Source organism: Malania oleifera, chromosome 4 (assembly GCF_029873635.1).
Source record: "Malania oleifera isolate guangnan ecotype guangnan chromosome 4, ASM2987363v1, whole genome shotgun sequence".
Lineage (NCBI taxonomy): Eukaryota > Viridiplantae > Streptophyta > Magnoliopsida > Santalales > Ximeniaceae > Malania > Malania oleifera.
Genome location: NC_080420.1, coordinates 11,148,343 through 11,167,747, shown reverse-complemented (window position 1 = coordinate 11,167,747; position 19,405 = coordinate 11,148,343).

Here is a 19,405-nt window from a genome sequence, read left to right as displayed (position 1 = left end):
AGAAGTGCTACAAGCATTGAAAGTAGTTTAAGAAGATGCAATGGGTGCCGTGATAGATGTAGCCATACGAGAAACTTGAGTACCAATTCTTGATTCAGATGCTGAATGATTTTTCGGAAAAGTAAGCAACTGCTCACATTGAGCCTTAGTAATTGGACATTGTGCCAATGAAGCCTATTATGAGAAATTTGACTACAAAGAACCACCAAGAACATTTGATGCAAACATGATCTCTGAATGAAGAACAAGATGAGGCAAAGAACCAGGAAAATGACCATTAACTTGAGACTTAGTGCCCTGGGAATTGGTCTAAGTAGTAGTAGGATCAAAATTCCTAAAACCACCAGTCACTTGATTAGCCATAACTTTGTTTCCTCCTTTGGGTTCGTATCCTAGAGGATAACCGTGAAGCTTATAGCATTGATTAGCAATATGACATGTTAGACCACAATAGGTACAAATTGGCTTTTCTTTCTTAGAATACCCTCCTCTTTTGCCATCATTGTGATTCTGGAATTAGCCTTTGTTGTGGTTAACAAACATTGTAGCAGCTTCAAGGTTATAACCCATGGTAGCATGACCAATGTTCCTTCTCTTTTCTTCTTGCAGAACCAAAGAACAAACTTTACTCAATGAAGGAAATGGTTCTATTAACAAGATTTGACCAATAAGATTGCTATAACTGTCATTTAAGCCCATGAGAAACCTGAAAACATGCTCCTTGTGTTGGGCACCCATTTGAGAAGCCTTGGATCCAAAAGTACAAGCAACACAACAAACAGTAAAAGACTTGATAGCTGATAAACTCATCCCATAAACTATTGAATTTTGTAAAATAGGAAGTCACTGAGAGTGAACCTTGTGAAAGATGAGAGATTTCTTTCTCAAGTTCAAACAATCGTGGTGTATTACGTTGTGAGAACCTATCGTTATGATCAAATCATAAATCCTTTGCATTATTGATGTACATCACACTAGCTTTCAATTCCATACTCAGAGAATTGATTAACTAGGAGAGAATCGTGGTATTGTAGCAATTCCAAGAATTGAATAATGGAGAAGAGGAATCTAGTTCTGTGATTGAGCAATTTACAAATCCAAACTTGTTTTTGGAACTCAAAGCCAAGAATACTGATTTGGCCCAACTCACATAATTTTCTAAACTTTTGAGAGGTTGAGAGGTAAGAACAAAACCTGGATTTTCATTTGCAGGAAGAAAATAAGTATTGTTAGCATATTTGTTTGCCATTGTTGTGCTTGAATTGGATGCAAATTGTGATGAACTAGAAGTAAATGTTGTTTGCGATGAACGAGTAGCGGAAGCCATTGCGATACTCAAAAATTTTGAAATCAAGAATTTAGAAATTAAAAAACAGAGTAAAAGCTCTGATACCATGTTAAAATTGAATGAAAATATTTTAGTCTTATTTCATATCAGGAGAAGATTACAAGAGTATATATATATATATATATATATATATATATATATATATATATATACAACAGTACATTAACAATACAATAACCAAACTACAACTTAAATGCTTCTGTTGTGCTAATTGAATGACTTGCAGTTAATTGTTGTAAGCTAACTCATATGCTGCTGTGATGAGCTGTATTCTAACTGTTGCTACCTCTGCATTGCAACATATGCTTCAACACTTTGGACTCAACAAGATGATGGTGGCGTTGTGGAGATCGATAAAGGATCGTCTCTTCTTTGATTAACAAATGAAGCTGAACATGGAAATGAGTTCAACTTCTTTTATTAGTTTGATGAAGTAATTTACATTGAAGCTTCCGAGAAATGTGAATAGTGGAAGTCAAAGTTCGCAGGGCACACCCTTCAAATGGAGAAAGACTAAGATATGTGGTTGTATTGTATGCATGGTTGACTCGTTGGGCATGGAAGGCAAGATGGGGGTTTTGTTGTGGAAATTGGAAAAGTGGGACAGCGTGTTCTTGACAGAAATATAAATAATATGCACATACGAGACATCCTTTGATTAATGCCATTTGATTTACGGAGACTCGTATTTTATGTCGGACAAAGCAGAGGGCAGAGAAGTGGGGACAAATTAAAAAGGCTTTTAAGAAGTTGCATTTTACCTTGAAGTGATTTGCTCAATTTTTCCACCTAACATTCAATCGTTTTGGGTATGAACTGAGTAGTCCCCAGTTGTCTTCTTCAACTTCTCCGGAGGAGATCTATCCGTCATCGCTCACGTTCCTATCTTGTTCATGATGTACGCCAGTAACTTCGAGAATCGATTTGGCTCCGTGATGTTCCCAGTTTCACTCAGATATACTCTTTGTGCTTCGTCCATGGCGGTGACCAAAGATTGGTTGGAGTAACACGACAGGCACTGGTCCTGCCCTGCTAGATTTCTCACCCTTATGCAGCTCCGGATGATCTCTGTGCCGGCTGCGGCCACGCACTCTAGGCAGGTGTCCATTGCAAGTCTCTACGGCAGGGGGGAAGGCCACAGACGCAGAAGCGGAGCCGTTATGGGGCCGGCGGCAGTGAAGTTTCGCAGGTGGAGTAGGAGGAAGAAAGAGAAGAGAGTAGGAGATTGAGATTGGATTGGTGTGCGCTGTTTGGGGAGAACTCAGTTGATCACTGCCGCAGAATTGATAATAGTTCTGTGGGAGTGGCTTGGGAGCGGTGGAAACGGCAGGAGCAGTGGAAGGTGGCATTGGGGAGATGAACGGCAGCTTAGTTAGTGGCTGCCTGTGTTTTTACCAACTTGATCAGAATGCTGAGTATGATTAATATTGTATATATATATATATATATATATGTAATCCGTCTACAATGAAAATTGTTGAAGATTAAACTTGACGGTGAGACGGTGGCAACAAAACTTGACCATTGCAGCTCCATCAATCCAGTCATTTATGTTGAAATTATTAAGTTACAGGCAACCTACTCCATCTACTAGCCCACTTTTGTTAAAATTAATTCCTACTTACTATTCTAACAATTACTATAAATAAATATGTGTGTGTATAATGTAAAATGTGGTGTAGAGAGGGACATTAACAAGTGAGAAGAGAGATTTGTATTTTGAATTCTTATGTATTTTGTTTCATATTATTTATTGAAATCAATTGAGTGTATTTTTGTAAATTACCGAATTTCAATCACAACCACTGATTGAGTGAGTCACCTCTGTCCATCAGTGGTATCAGAGCACTCAGATGTGTCGAAATTCGCCAAACAAAGGCGAACAGAGGGAAATTTGAAATTTTTCCCAGATTTGAAGTTGCTCGAAATTTATTTCAGAGCATACCATCGTGTCACGAGTTAAGCTTGTTCAGGGTATTATGCTTTCCTGTGACCGCTTATCTCGTGTGTTTGAGATGAATTTTCATCATATAAATACTAGTGTAGGGTTATTTTTTATTAGTAGTGTCTTTGTATGCCAAATAAAGTAGTATGACTCCTCAGACATTTGATGTTTCCTAGTGGCAGGACGATAATTACATAAAAACTTCTTTAGGGGAGGGTAAGTGTTCATCAGTCATTGTAAAACTCACTAGCTATTGTTAGCGTGTTTAGCCTACTTGCCTCCCTCGCTAAGCACACAATGTCAACAGAGGTGTTGTCAATGAATTACGTTTGCTTCAATGTTTACTGCTTGCTTGTCATGACTTTCATGAATGCTTACTATTTCCGCTACCATTTGATTGAATGCTAATGAAAGTGTTTTATGGATGAACGTTGGTAAATAATAGATTGGCTAGTTAAACAAGAGTGTTTTAGTTAGCACCGCACGTCCCTTCACAAGGGTGTGAAAATAGTCGGACCGTGACACTTGGTATCAGAGCCCAAGGTTGAGTTGCTACGTGAATTCGATTGCTTTCGTTGTTGGATTTGAAAAGCTTTGGTAAGTGACTATGACACCAAACAATGCTAAGAGGATTAGCGTGCTGGAAGCACAGGTTGAGGCAACAACCAATACTATGGCCGCGGAGGTGGCCCAGATGAGAGAACTTGTTGATGAAGTGATGGGATCAAAAAAACATCAAGCAGGTTTGATAGGTGACATGTCAGAGGAATTTCGACATACAATTAAAACTTTGCAGTCGCAAATGGCTGATCTAGATGCAAAGGTGAATCTGATGGTTCTTGCTATGGGGAACTCCAATACTCCGAGAGTTAGCAAGACCAAGGTACCACAACCTAGGACGTGTGGGGGTGCCAAGGATGCCAAGGAGTTAGAAAACTCTTTGTTTGATGTGGAGCAGTACTTTTGCATTGTGAGGATGACCTCAGAACAGGCAAAGGTGAATACTACGACCATATACTTGGTTGGTGATGCCAAACTGTGGTGGTGTACCAAGTACAGAGAAATTCAAAATGGAAGCTGTGTAATCGATAGTTGGGCAGACTTGAAGAGAAAGTTCAAGGCCTAATTCTATCCTGAAAATGTTGAGTATAATGCAAAGAGAAAATTGAGTGATCTCAAACTTATGGGGTCGATTAGGGAATATGTGAAACAATTTTATGCTTTAATGTTGGATATTCGGGATATGTTAAAGAAGGACAAGTTGTTCTATTTTATTGAGGGGATGAAACTGTGGGCAAGAACTGAACTTCATAGGCAAAGGGTTCAAGACTTGTCAACTGCACAAGCTGCTGTAGAACGCTTGACTGACCACGCTGGTGATGATACCGCTTCGTCCAAACGGTTTGGCAGAGAGGCAAACAGTGGAAAGTCTTTCAAGAAAGGCAAACCCAATAGTGGGGGAGCCGACTCTAAATCATCAACCTCGAAGGAAGCTTCATCGTCTCAAGGGTTCAACACACCAAATGGAAAGAGGAAGAGTAAAATTTCATGTTACTTGTGTGGTGGATCTCATAGAGTGAGTGACTGAGTGTCAACACAAGGAATTACTCAATGCCTTACAAGCTTCCACTTCTAGAAAAGGGGTGGAAAGCGATGAAGAATAGGATCATGCCCCGAGGGTGGGTTCAATGCGGCTGGTGAGCTCATTGGAAAAGTAGTCAAAAACACTAAAAGTTATACTAGCAACAGGGTTAATGTTTGTGGAATTGAGGATAAATGGAAAGAGTACCCGCGCTATAGTGGATACAGGGGCCACTTATAATTTTATTTCGCAGTTGGAAGCATGGAGACTCAACTTATCTATAGAGAAGGGTATAGGATGCATGAAAGCAATTAATTATATAGCCTAGCCTACTCAGGGAGTAGCCAAGTAAGTGATTGTGAAGCTTGGACAGTGGAAAGGTCATGCGAATTTTAGAGCAGTGCCATTGGATGACTTTCCAACCATTCTAGGAATGCAGTTCCTAAGGGGGACGAGGGCAGTGTTGATGCCTTCGACTGGTTCCCTGTGTCTGATGGGAGACCACTCATGCATGGTGCAAATCATTGCAATGAAAGGAGACGACAGGAAGTCCCTTTCAACCATACAACTCAATGATGGATTGGGCCAGGGTAAGCAGACACCTCTAGTCACAGTGGTGGTAGACAAAGTAAGCTAAGAGCTGGAGCCTACGACCATCCAAGTGGTGTTGGATAAGGATAAGGAGGTGTTGCCAAATAAGCTGCCTCACACTTTGCCTTCACGACGGACTGTGGAGCATGAGATCAGATCGAGTTGTTATTAGGAGTGAAACCACCTGCTAAAGGGCCATGTCATATGATGCCTCCAGAGATAGTAGACTTGGGGAAATAGCTTGATGAATTGGAAGCGGGATGTGTTCGCATTTCCAAAGCACCATTGGGAGCATCGATATTGTTTCAAAGGAAACATGAAGAGCATCTACGAAAGGTGTTCGATAGGCTGAGGGGAAACTGTTTGGATGTAAAGAAAAGAAGTGCTCTTTTGCTCAGCGGAGCAACAAATTCCTTGGTCATGTGGTTGAACAAGGTTGTATCCGGAGGGGTATGGAGAAGGTAAGGATGATTCAAGAATGGAAGATCCCCACGATAGTGAAGGTATTGCATTCCTTTCTTGGCCTTACTAGATATCACAGGAAGTTTGTTGAGTGGCATTTGCATAGAATGACTCCAATGATAGGACTGCTAGGGAGGTATTATTGGCTGCACACATGGGATGATGTGGTTGATTATACCAAAACTTGTCTAACTTGCCAACAACGCAAGGAGGAGCAGAATAAGTATGGTACTTTCATGGCCACACCAAAGTACTCTTTGGCAGAGGAGACGACACAATTGTTCCTTGTAACTATTGTGAAACATTAGGGTTTTCCCCAAGTTATTATTTGTGACCGAAACTTAATGTTCACTGACAACTTCTTGACAGAATTTTTCAGGATATTCAGGTCACATCTTGACATTTCTTCAAGTTATCACCGACAGACCGACGGGCGGATGAAGAGATTTAGAGGGCTGCTAAAAGAGTACTTGTGCCATTTTGTCAATGATAACCAGAAGAATGGCATGCAACTACTTGATGTGACTTCATTCTGTAGCAAAGCCCAAAGGAGCTCAACAATCAATAAGAGCACTTTTGAGCTTGTTACAGGCCAGCTGCCGCTGTTACCACACATAGTGGGTGAGCCGTACAGATGAAAAAGTCCGAGGGCATACATCTTCACTAGAGAATGGAGACAGAATGTAGAGTTTGCCTGAGCCAATCTGGAGAAAGCTGCTAAGAAGATGAAGAAGTAGGGCGATCAAGGGAGAAGACTGCAGTTTCATGTCAGCTGCCTTAAGCTATTCAACACCAACACCAATGATCTGAGCAGAAGTCAGTCAAATAGAGCAAAGTTGAAGACAATGCAACCTGACAGATGTGAAGTTGAAAAATTCCTTGCGGACAGAAAGTTCATATCCTTAAAGAAGAAGCGGTAGAAGTTCCTAGTGAAGTGGAAATGTCTTGATGACAAAGAAATCAACTGGATTTCTGCAGAAGAGATTTAACTGTTCATGGACAAACTTGAAGTGTACCTACCACCAAAGTCTACGAGGACATCGACTGCATAAGTAGGAGAGAATGTCACGAGCTAACCTTGTTCAGGGCATTATACTTGCTTGTGACCGCTTATCTCGTGTGCTTGGGATGGGTTTCCATCATGTAAATACTAGTGTAAGGTTATTTTCTTCTAGTAGTGTCTTTGTATGCCAAATAAGGCAGTATGATTCCTCGGTTACTTTGATGCTTCCTAGTGTTAGGATGATAATTACATAAAGACCTTTTTAGGGGAGGGTGAGTGTTCATCAGTCATTGTAAAACTCACTAGCTATTGTCAACGTGCTTAGCCTACTTGCCTCCCTCCCTAAGCACACAATGTCAACGGAGGTGTTGTTAATGAATTACGTTTGCTTCAATGTTTACTACTTACTTGCCACGACTTTTATGAATGGTTACTGTTTTTGCTGCCATTTGATTGAATGCTAATGAAAGTGTTTTATGGATGAATGCTGGTAAACGATAGGTTGGCTAGTTAAACAAGATTGCTTTAGCTAGCACCGCATAACCCTTAACAAGGGTGTGAAAATAGTCAAACCATGACACATCGCGTAGTATGTGTCGATACGATTCCAAAGGTGAAAACCACGTCTCAAACGGAGTCCAGGTGTTTCTACATACGCTTCCACGCGTCATTAGCAAATTCAACGTCAATGACACATGCCAGTGAGACTATTTACCAGCGACGTCATGCGCCACATGTATCTTCTCCGCCCGACTGACATAATTCGACCCGACCACCCGATCCGCGACCCAACTTAACAACCAGCAAACTGGATCCAGACCCGCGAGTACGACCCGACCCAACTGACTGACTCGAGGATTATTGCGACGCGCGACATACGTAGAATCCACCATGTGTCCTAACAGTAATATCTAACATTGTTAATCCTTGTTAAGTCAAATCGGCCTAGTCAAACTGGTCCAGAATCCTCTTTTAGTCGGTTCAGTAATTTTTAAACCAGTTTTTTGTAACCCAAAACTGGTTCCTAAGGTTTTTTGGCCTTCTGAAGACACTGGTGGCATCATATTTGCCAAACTAGATTCCCATCACCCTTTTCTTTGATATATTAAACCAAATGGTGAACAGTACTACACAAGCGGTGATTCCAAAGCTAACATGGGAGAACTATGACAACTGGTCTATTCAAATGAGAGCCTTATTAGGTGCTAAGGATGTCATAGGTATCATTGAAGATGGGTATAGAGAAAGCCCATCAAAAGAAGTTGAAGCATCTATGTCTGATGCTCAAAGAATAACCTTGCGAGCCGATCGAAAGAAGGATTTCTAGGTGAAATCCATAATCTACCAAGGCCTTGATGAGGCCACGTTCGAAATCATTGCCTCTGCCAAGACATCCAAAGAAGTTTGGGACTCTTTCCATCGAACACACAAAGGTGCAGACAAAGTGAAAAAGATTCATCTTCAAACACTACAAGGTGATTTTGAATCCTTAAAATTAAATCTACTGAATCTATTACTGATTACTATACATAAGTTATAGTAGTATCAAATCATTTGGGAAGAAATGGAGAGACTCTCAACGAAGAGAGAATTTTTGAGAAAAATTTGTGATCTTTGGATCCACAATTTGATGATATAGTTGTGTTGGAATTGGTGTGATCCAAAGAGGGGGGGGGGGGTGAATTGGGTTTTAAAAACTTTTTAGCTAATTTAAACAATTCGCCAATTCACCACAATACCATATCCCATTCAACATGTATATGTGTATGTAAAGTGAGTTTAACAATAAAAACAAACATACACGTGTGCAGTATCTTATTTAAATCAAATGTGTGCATGAAAATAATTTCGACCTTAAATAAACATTCATACACATGCTGAAATTAAAATGCAAGAATTTAAATAAGATAGAAAGAGAGACACTAGATTTGTTATCGAGGTTCAGCCAAACCAGCCTACATCCCTGCCTTGGGCTTACCTCCAAGGATTCCACTATACCTGCTCACTTAACCGGGCGGAGCAAAAGCCTTTTACATCCTCTCCTTATAGGGCGAGGAAAACCTCAGCTCAATTACTAGGCTGAGCCAAACTAGTCTCACTTGCAAGGCTGAGACTCCCCAGTTCAATTTTGGGTTGAACCGAAACGGTCTCACTTGTGGGGCTGAGACTCCCCAATTCAATTAACGGGCTGAACCGAACCGGTCTCACTTGCGGGGCTGAGACTCCCCAATTCAATTAACGGGCTGAATCGAACCTGTCTCACTTGCGGGGCTGAGACTCCCCAGTTCAATTAATGGGCTGAACCGAACCATTACAATAAAATCATTTTGTATATAAAATATGCTTCTGAAATACAAGTAGAGACGTACAACATTAAAATCTAATATGCATTCTCATATGATTTTGAAATGAAGCTTATGTACAGTATGGGTTTTCTCTCAAAATATTTTTCAAGTAAAACTTGAGAGTTTGGAAAATGATTTTCTTTTCTAAAATGATTGACCTTTATAAAATAGAAGGAGAAGCCTCTTAAGAAAGTATATATTAAATTGATATATGCTCTAGGCTCCCTCTTGTATAATCTAAAGAAATATATATGCCCTTAGTTCGAGTTGAGGCGTTTTGTAAGACGTTGACTGAACTTGTTATTTAAACAAGTTGCCTACGTACCTTTTCAGGATCAAGTTATTACGTAGTTCAGGCCCAATATTGAGTCTGACAAATCATTAGAGACAACAATGTATACCAATCTGGTCAGGACTTTCATTTGGACCATAATGTAGGCTAAATGTATAGGTTAAAGAAAGAAAGATTTGAATGAGGCTCAAAATTTATCAATCTTATCACAAATACTTGCTAGTCAAAGATCACATGAGTCATGTCCCTTATTTTTCTTTCTTCTTCCTTCTGCTTTCCTTTTTTCTTTAATCTTCTTTTCCTTCTTTCACTGTAACTTTCACTTTTCCTTCTATAAAGGAATCTTGACTTCATTTTCATTTGAACTTCAATTGGGACCAATCTTTTAAAAACTGCCCTAGTGTGGGGTGTGATCCTTTGACAGGTTAATAAAGAAATGAATCTTTCAGGCTCAAAAGGGTTGTCAAGGGATTTCTTCTCTGATTCTCTTTTAGGTAGTAGAAAAATGGCCTACCATCCTTTTGGTAATGATTATAGTCTCAAATGATTCGCCAAACGCTAAGGGACCCAAACCCAGGTTAGATTTCTGGTGATCTGACTTTTAGGAAAAAAACTAGTTTAACATTCAAGCTCAATTTGTTTAACAAATGGTAAATCATTGTTTGGGTTCTTTTAAGGATAACTGGTTGGCCAAAGAGGGCCATCCATCATATGACCAAAACATGAGTGATGAATTGACAGGAAATTATCAGAATAGTGCAGCTGCTTCGTTGAATTCCTTGGAAGGTAAGATGCTTCTTCATAACATTTGAATTTGATGATTGTTTCATCTTTCTCTACTTTCTCCTCTTAAGTTAAATTTTCAAAAATTAACAGCTCTTTCCGGCTTGTGAATACTGGTAATATTACTTTCCCTATTTCGGCATGAAACATAAGCAAACAAAATTTGACAACTGGACTCATGATGCAAGTGAGAGAACGAAATGCATAACTCATTTTATTGAATATAGAAAATATTTCGAGACACAGGCGTCCACGGATTACAAAATGCAAAAAACAATGGAAAACAAAAGAACATCAACTGAAAAGGATTAGATAGTCAAAAGCTCGGTACTCCAACACTTAGCCTCTATGGATAACGAATGAAACCCTTGATTTGGGAACCTCCCTGATATGTTAACCACCTCCTTCCTCATGTTTGGGCAAAGGATTCCCTGGACTCCTGGTTGCTTTTTGTTGAACGCTAACCATCCAGCATCTCTTAATGATTGCACCTTATGCTTGAAGGCCTAACATCGGTCAATAGTATTGCCGGGAGAGTTAGCATGGTACTCACAACGAACCCCAGGATCATACCACTGTGGAGGAGGGTTCGCAATGGGCATCCTAGGGATTGAAGATACCATCCCCCTTTCTCGCAGTTGAGAAAATAATTCGGCATATGTCATGGGAATGGGGTCCACCCTTTGGATGTTTCTAGTCACATTCTTGTCTTGTGCTTGCTAATTCGGTGGGATGAACGTAGGAACAGAGCGAACAATCTGGGGCCTTGTGCCTGTATGCGTCGTTTGATTTACCATAGGCTCAAAACCAAAGTTTCTCTTGGGCCATTGGTTCCCGCCTCTGGTGTACTGATTCTTCCAATTAAATTGCCCTTGTATCATTTGCGCCTTTTCCTCCTTCTTCTTATTAGTCCACCTTTTGCCTAAACCAGTTTCTGTGCCACTATCCTTGACTAGGCCTACCTTGATATCGCCTTCAATTCTTCCTCCCGCAGCCACAATATCCATAAAATCGTGGGGATTTGCTCCTCGAAGGTGTGTGCGGTAGGGGTCTTTTAATGTGCTTACAAACAAAGAGATGGCTTCTCGGTCACTCACCGGGGGGTCCACCTGGATCGACATATCTCTCCACCTATAAGCATATTCTCTAAATTTTTTGGTGGATTTCTTTTCCATTTCTTGTAGAGTCATTTGATCAGGCGCCATTTCCGTCACATGGCGGTAGTGAGTGATAAAGGCATTGGCCAAGTCCTTCCAAGTGCGGATCCGAGCCTTATCTTGCTGAATGTACCAACGGATAGCGGACCCAGTCAAACTGCTTTGAAAACAATGCATCATTAGTCTTTCATCGTCTGAGCAAGCGGCCATTGCTTGGCAATACATCACTAAATGCGTTCGAGGGCACTGGGTCCCATCGAACTTTTCAAAGTCTGGCATTTTGAACTTTGGCGGCAGGGTGAATTTTGGCACCAAGCAAAGATCATTTGGATTAACGAAATTGAAAGTATTAGATCATTCCATTACTTTTAAGCGCTCTTCCAATACGTCACAGCGACGCCCAATCTCAGATTTGTTCATCCCCATATCAAAAGGTACTAACAGAGGAGTTCCTACCACTGGGAACCCTTGTGCTGGCATAACAGGGATGAAAGGAGTTATATTTGGCAGAGGACCCCCCATGACACCAGGTGGTGGAACTGATGTTTGTCCATGATCTAGGGTGAACCCTGGGTGATGAGTGGGGTCCACATCTACTTCGTGATCAACCTGCACCACCTTTCCTTTGTTCATCAGTAACTCCAGGACCTTACTTATCTTATCATTTATCTCTTCTTGTCCTTGTTCTAGACCCAGGACTCTATTTTCCAATTGTTCACTCATTTCTCTTGCTCTTCGCCTGGTATTGTACTGATGCGTGGTGGTCTCAATTATTACTTTATGTTACTCAAACCACCTCTTTGATTAGGAATTGAAAACCAAAAAATTTCTTTTTAGAATCATGAATGTACAATTATGTATTGCATGAGTGAATGCGTTTTGATGCATGATCAAGGTATGCAATAGGTGTTTATGTATGGATGCAACTAATGTACTTATACATACAAACAAAGATATGAGTGTGCATGCAACCTATCGTGCATGACTATGTATGAAATGAAGTGCATGCATACAATGTAACCTAAATGACAACTTAGCCAGGGTTCTAGAAAAATTCCACTAATGAAACATTTCAAGATTAAAACGACCATTGATGGGCCATAATTTCAGTTCAATTTCTCCCTCAACCATTCATTTCCTTGATGATGGTCCATTTACCTTAGATTCTATGGAGGGTCAGATTATATTCTGAGGTTGGGGTTGACCCAGGCTAGTCAACCCGTGGGATTCGTTCAATGCAGACTTGTGGAATTTCGTGTGCACTTGGACCTCAAGTATTTTAAAATATGGGCTTCAATGTATTTTATAATGAGATAAGGCCCTAGTTTTAAAAGCACTTGGGCTTGGACTACTTGAAAAATATTGGCCCAAATTTTTAGGCGATGGGATTGAAGCCGTCTTTTGAAATTTGGGTTTGACCCTTTTTGAAAATCAAGCATGGGCCGAGTTTTTACTTAGGAAAAGGTTGGGCCCAAGTTTGTTTTTAAAGAATTGGGCCCGAGTTATTTGAAAAAGGGTTGGGCCGACCCATATTTTAAAATGTTCGGACCAAGTTCTTCATTCTTTGAAAGGATGGGTCATGGTCTTATTATTGGGTTTTTTCAGAATACTGACTAAGTAGTATGTAAGTCTAAAATGGATGCATGGTATAATACAATGTATCTCACAACATATATACAACATGCTATACATGGAGAATGATGTGGCTCTTGTCCCGACCCAGGGTAGGTACGTATATACATGGTTCTTCATGGCTCTATCTTAGTTAAGGACAAACTATGGACAAGTACGTGTGTGTAGCCTCTAATCCCTATTGACAAGAAGGGCCTCAGTTTGAAATTTCATCCTCCCCCCTAGAGGTCCGGATAAAACTCGCACTGAGCGGGGTGGTTCGCAGGTCCCATCAAGCTTAAGCTACGAAGGGACAAACACTATTACACCCCTATCTAATCTTAGCAGGTAAAGCTCGGGTATAGAGCGTGAAAGTGTGTGAATTCAATTTTAACCTTATCCCACTACCCCCACATTTATTCACATGCTATTAAAAAAATGGAAACAAGATATCTACAATCAATATATTTATTCAAAAGGTATGGAAATACAATATCTACAATTAATATGTTTATTCAAAAAATTTGGAAACAAAATATTTTTAGTTAATATGCTTAAAAAACATGGAAACAAAATATTTACGATTAGTATACAAAATATCTATAATAATATGCTTATTCAAAATGTCTACAATTAATATGCTTTATTCAGAATATTTGGAAACAAAATATCTACAGTTAATATTCAAAAAATTAGGAAACAAAATATTTTTAATTAATTAAGGTTGTTTGTAAATTATGGAAATAAAATATTTACAATTAATCAAGGTTATTTACAAATTACAATATTTACAAAATAAAGAGTAATTAAAAAATTTATTAAATTTGAACTTGGGATAATTTCGAATTAATTACTGGCTCGACTCTCTAATATCTCCAAGGGAGTGGCCAAGTTGTCGCGACGTCCCAGAGAGCATGTGTCCCGGGCAGCGAAATTAAAATCATGTTTTAATTTTTAAGGAAAAACAAGAATATCGGAGTCGTCACTAACCTTTTAGTGTGGTTAGAACACATAATTACTACCCTGTTAAGGGTAGAATGGGTCTATGTTACCAGAGTTGGGTTTGGGAGTTCGGTTACGCAAGGGGTAGGTACGAGCACCCCCTACGCGCCCGTTCTTACGAATGGTACCTAATTAATTCGGAATTATCCCTAAGTCAATCTAGTAAGTCTTTAAAATTACTCCTCTAGTAAATTTACTAATACACGTACAAAGTAGATAAATAAATAAATAATACAAAAATATATATATAATATAAATATTTACATATTTCCTCAGAACCAAAGGTACGTAAAGTCCGAAGGCTCATACTCCAGCATTAAAATCATAGGGATACACCCACACAAAACTACTTACTAAAATAATACCAAAATACTAGAAATAATGGATATCGCAACACAAACTATAAACATAGGATAAAGGTGAAAATTCCAGAAATATGTGAAAATAATAGCCCTAATATATTATAATGATAATACATTACCTGTAATAATAATACTACTATAATAATAACACATATATATCTCATAATGTTAATAACACATAAATACCAATACAATATTATAATACCACTTTAATATATATATATATATATATATATATATATATCATAACACGTAAATATTAATAATATACCATAATAATACTACTAGACTAATAATACATATATATATATATATATATATATATATATATCATAATTTTAATAACTATACAATATGATAATAATATATCTTAACAAATACATGCAAAAACCCTAACTATAAATAATCAAAACTCTAACATAACACTAATAAAACCCTAATGTTAACAATAAAGGAAACATTTAAGAACATGACAATAAATCAAACTCTAAAAGTTAAAGGTAATATAAACAAATATGGAAACAAATAAGATGAAATTATGGAATTAGAAAAATCCTAAAATACATATACAATGTCAATCAAACCCGCAATAATATACAATAATATAAAAATAATCAAACGTGCAATAATATGGAAATAAATCAAAAATCCCTAAAAATATGTACTAATAATTTGGAAACATATGAAACCCTAAAGTTGAAATGTGATAACAATATGGAAACACTCATAACCCTAAAATTAATAAACAATCTATATAGAGGCAATTAAACCCTAAAAATATTAATAACATGGAAACCAATCAAAACCCTAAATATAATAGGCAATATGTATAATAATAATAATAGCTTGGAAATAATTAGAGCCTTACAATTAATGTACAATAACAATGTGGAAACAAATTAAACCCTATAATACACATGCAATATATACAATAGTGGAAACTATTACACAAGTAATATTATGGGAAGCAATTTAAACCCTAGAGTTAACAAATAAAACATGCAACAATAATTATGGAAATAATTTTAAAACCTTACCATTAATATATCATGACAATATGAGAGACCAATCGAACCCTAAATAAAGCATATGATGAACAAAACCCTAAATATACCATTAAAACCCTAAATACAACACGTAATAATTTAAACCCTAAAGACACAATATATACTAAAATAAATAACATACCACAAGATAGTATACAACAATAACATAGATACCCTAAATAATAAATAAGTATATTACAATGATTGAAAATACAATGATAATATAAACACTTTACACCGATATTCAAACAATAAATATAGACATGTAATAAGGTATATAAAAAAATAATAATCCAACAATAATACTAATACATATGATAAAAGTCTAAACATGAAAACTATATATTACAAAAAAAAAGACACGGAATATTACACATACCACAGGCCGTCAGAGTTGCAGAGGGTGGAGACTGGTTCGTGGCTGGCCGGAGCAGCTATGGGGTTTGGGACTTGTGGTAATAGCTGTAGAAGGGGGGACTCGGCTATGCTGGTGTTGCAGTGGTTGGTCGAAGATTTCCCGGCTGATTGCTTGCTGTGATGGCCAAGGATGGGGGTTGGAGCTGGAGCTCTGCTTCTCGTGGTGCTCGGATTTGTGGCCTGGCAGCAATGTATGATGGTTGCTGTGGTTTTGGAGTTGGCCAGAGATGGTGTTAGAGATGAAGGCTGCCAGTGCTGCTCATGTCGGCGGGTTGTCACAGTTGTGTTGCCGAGACTGGAGGAGGCAAACGGTGGTTGGGGTCTTGTTGCCGGAACCCAAGGTGACCGAAGCAGAGGTTGGCCACAGCGGTAGGTTAGGAGACCCGGCGTTGCAGCAGAGGGCCTTGGCTGGAATTGGAGGTGGTGGCCGAGAAGCAAATTGGGAGGGGAGAACAGAGGCTGGCTGGGCTGGTTTGCCGGAGGAGGAAGAAAAGAAGATGAAATGGGAGAGTTAGGAGGAAACAAGAAAGTGAAGAAGAGAAGGGGAGCAGAGGATGCCGGGGGAGAGGTAGTGTTGGCGAGAAAGCTAGGATTTTTTTAGGTCTTCTGTTTTTGAGCCCTAGCTGTGCGCGCCTCCCCCCCCCCCGGTTTGTGCTGTGTGTATCACCCTTATATAAATTTTTTTTTTGAGAACCCTAAAAATCCTTCCTTTTTGATTTTTTTTTATTTTTCTTTTCTTTTTTTGCTTTTACTCTTATGGTAATAATAAAAATAGAAATAATAATAATAATAATAATAATTATAATAATATAAGGATCAATAAGGTAATAATAATAATAATACTACTACTAATAGTAAATAATAATAAATAATTATAGTAAAAATAAAATGAAGATACTACCTGTAAAATAATAATAATAATAATATTAATAAAAATAAAGTAATAATGCTAATATTAAAAGTAATAAATAATAATAATAATGATAACATTACTAAAAATAATAAAAATAATAATAGCCAAAATAAGATACTAATGCTAATAATAATAATAATAATAATAATAATAATAATAAGGTAATAAAAATAAAAATAATAGTAATAATAATCCAGAATAATTATAATAAAGTAATAATAATAATAATAATAATAATAATTATAAGATTGAATCTTGAATTAAGATAAGGATGTTATGATAATTCTAGTAGGATTGAATCTTGAATTATGATAATTCTGGGTTGTGTTTCTAAAGTGTAGGATTGAATCTTGAATTAAGATAAGGATGTTATGATAGGGGGATGAAATGAGATTTTTGTTGGATACATAAATTATAAGGATAGGGTCCCTAAGTCATGTTTATTGTATTTTCAAGATGGATCCTGGAGGTGGTAGTGCACATGCGAGTGGTAGTGAGGGTGTAGGGCCCTTGGGTACAAGCGAGGCTGATTCAAATGCAGTACTACGCAGTGTAGCTCAACAAGTTATGACTGAGATCGCTAAGAGCTCCAAAGAGCTCGGAGGTCCGTCTGCAGGCCATGGGTGCACGATTGAGAAATTCACCATGATGAATCCTCCAGCATTTTCAAGAGGTGTTGATCCTGCAGTCACTGAAAATTGGATGTAGGAGATTAAAAAGGTGTTGGCAGTATTGTAGTGTTTGGAGGAGCAGAGGGTCCTCTTCGCCACCTATAAACTGATAGGGGAGGCCGAGAGGTGGTGGACTATTGTAAAACTTCTGGAGCAGCAGAGGACAACGCCAATAGCTATGACATGGGACAAATTTAAAGAATTATTCTTTGATAGATATTTTCCAGCCACTATTAGAGATACCAAAGTGGAAGAGTTGTCCGGCTTTGCTCCGTATGTTGTTCCTGATGAAATAACAAAGGCGAGACAGTTTGAAAGAGGATTGAAGTGTGGAATATAAAAGCAGGTAGCAGTGTTGAAGATACAAGATTTTACTGAGTTGGTCGATAGAGCAGCATTGGCTGAGGCTAGTAAGTGGATGGATGCAAAGGAGTAGGGACAGAAGAAGATATCTATGCCTTCAAGCTTCTAGTAGGGATCTAGGTAGGGTCGGTGGAGGAGAGGAAACTATGGACAGAGGCAGGAGATTGGAGGTCACAAGTTTCAGGCGGTGCAGAATTTCCCTGTCTGTCAGATTTGTGGAAAGAGACACTTGGGAGAGTGTCGAGTGGGGAGAGCCATTTGATATCGCTGCGGTATGCAGGGAAACTAGGTGCGAGATTGCCTTACACCACCTGGTACCGCTCCTGCTCCTAGACCTTACCGGGGAGTCTATCAGGCACCATGTGGAGGCCTAGAGAGGAATGTAGCCTTGGTGAGAGTTTACGCCTTGATGCCAAGTAATGCTGAGACAACTGACGATATGGTGATAGGTATGATTAACATGATTTCATTTAAAGTTATTGTATTATTTGATTCAGGAGCCACACACTCGTTCATGTCTATGGGGTGTATTAGATTATGTGGAGCAGAAACACAGTTGTTAGACACTGAACTGTTAGTAACTACACTGATAGGATTAGTAGTGAGGTGTAGTAGAGTGCTCTGAGGTTAACCAGTTGATATTCAAGGAAAAGTTTTGCTAGCTGACTTGATAGTGTTGGATATGTATGGGTTTGATGTAAGTTTTGGTATGGATTGGTTGGCAGCTAATTACGTTAGTATAGACTGTCGTTTGAAAGAAGTGATATTCAGACGTGTAGGAAGACCAGAATTCAAGTTCATAAGGTTGCGTGTGGAATCCCTGCTCCAATTAGTATCAGTCATGCAAGCGAGTAGACTACTTTTGGAGGGATTTCAGGGGTTTATGGCCTTTGTAAAGGAGGTTTCGAAGAATGAATCAAAGTTTGGTAGTACAGTAGTGGTAAAAGGAATTTCCAAATGTTTTTCCAGAAGATCTACGTGGGTTGCCTCCTGATCGCGAGGTAGATTTCTCTATTGATCTACTTTGAGGGACGACGCCAATTTCTAAAGCTCCTTACATAATGGCTCCAGTGGAGTTAGGAGAGCTAAATGATCAGTTGCAAGACTTGTTGGATAAGGGTTTTATTTGGCTCAATGCATCATCGTGGGGAGCTCCAGTGTTATTTGTAAAAAGAAAAAAAGGATGGGTCCATGAGGATGTGTATATATTATAGGGAAATTAATAAGGTGACAATTAAGAACAGGTACCCTCTACCCTGTACATACGATTTATTTGATAAAATTCAAGGTACACAGGCATATTCGAAAATTGATCTGTGCTTTGGGTACCATCATGTAAGAGTCAAAGTTGAATATGTCTTGAAGACAGCTTTTAGGACCAGGCACGAGCATTATGAATTTTTGGTTATGCCTTTTGTTTTGAAAAATGCTTCAACTATATTCATGGATTCGATGAATAGAGTATTTCGCCAATATATAGACCAATTCGTTGTAGTTTTCATTGATGACATA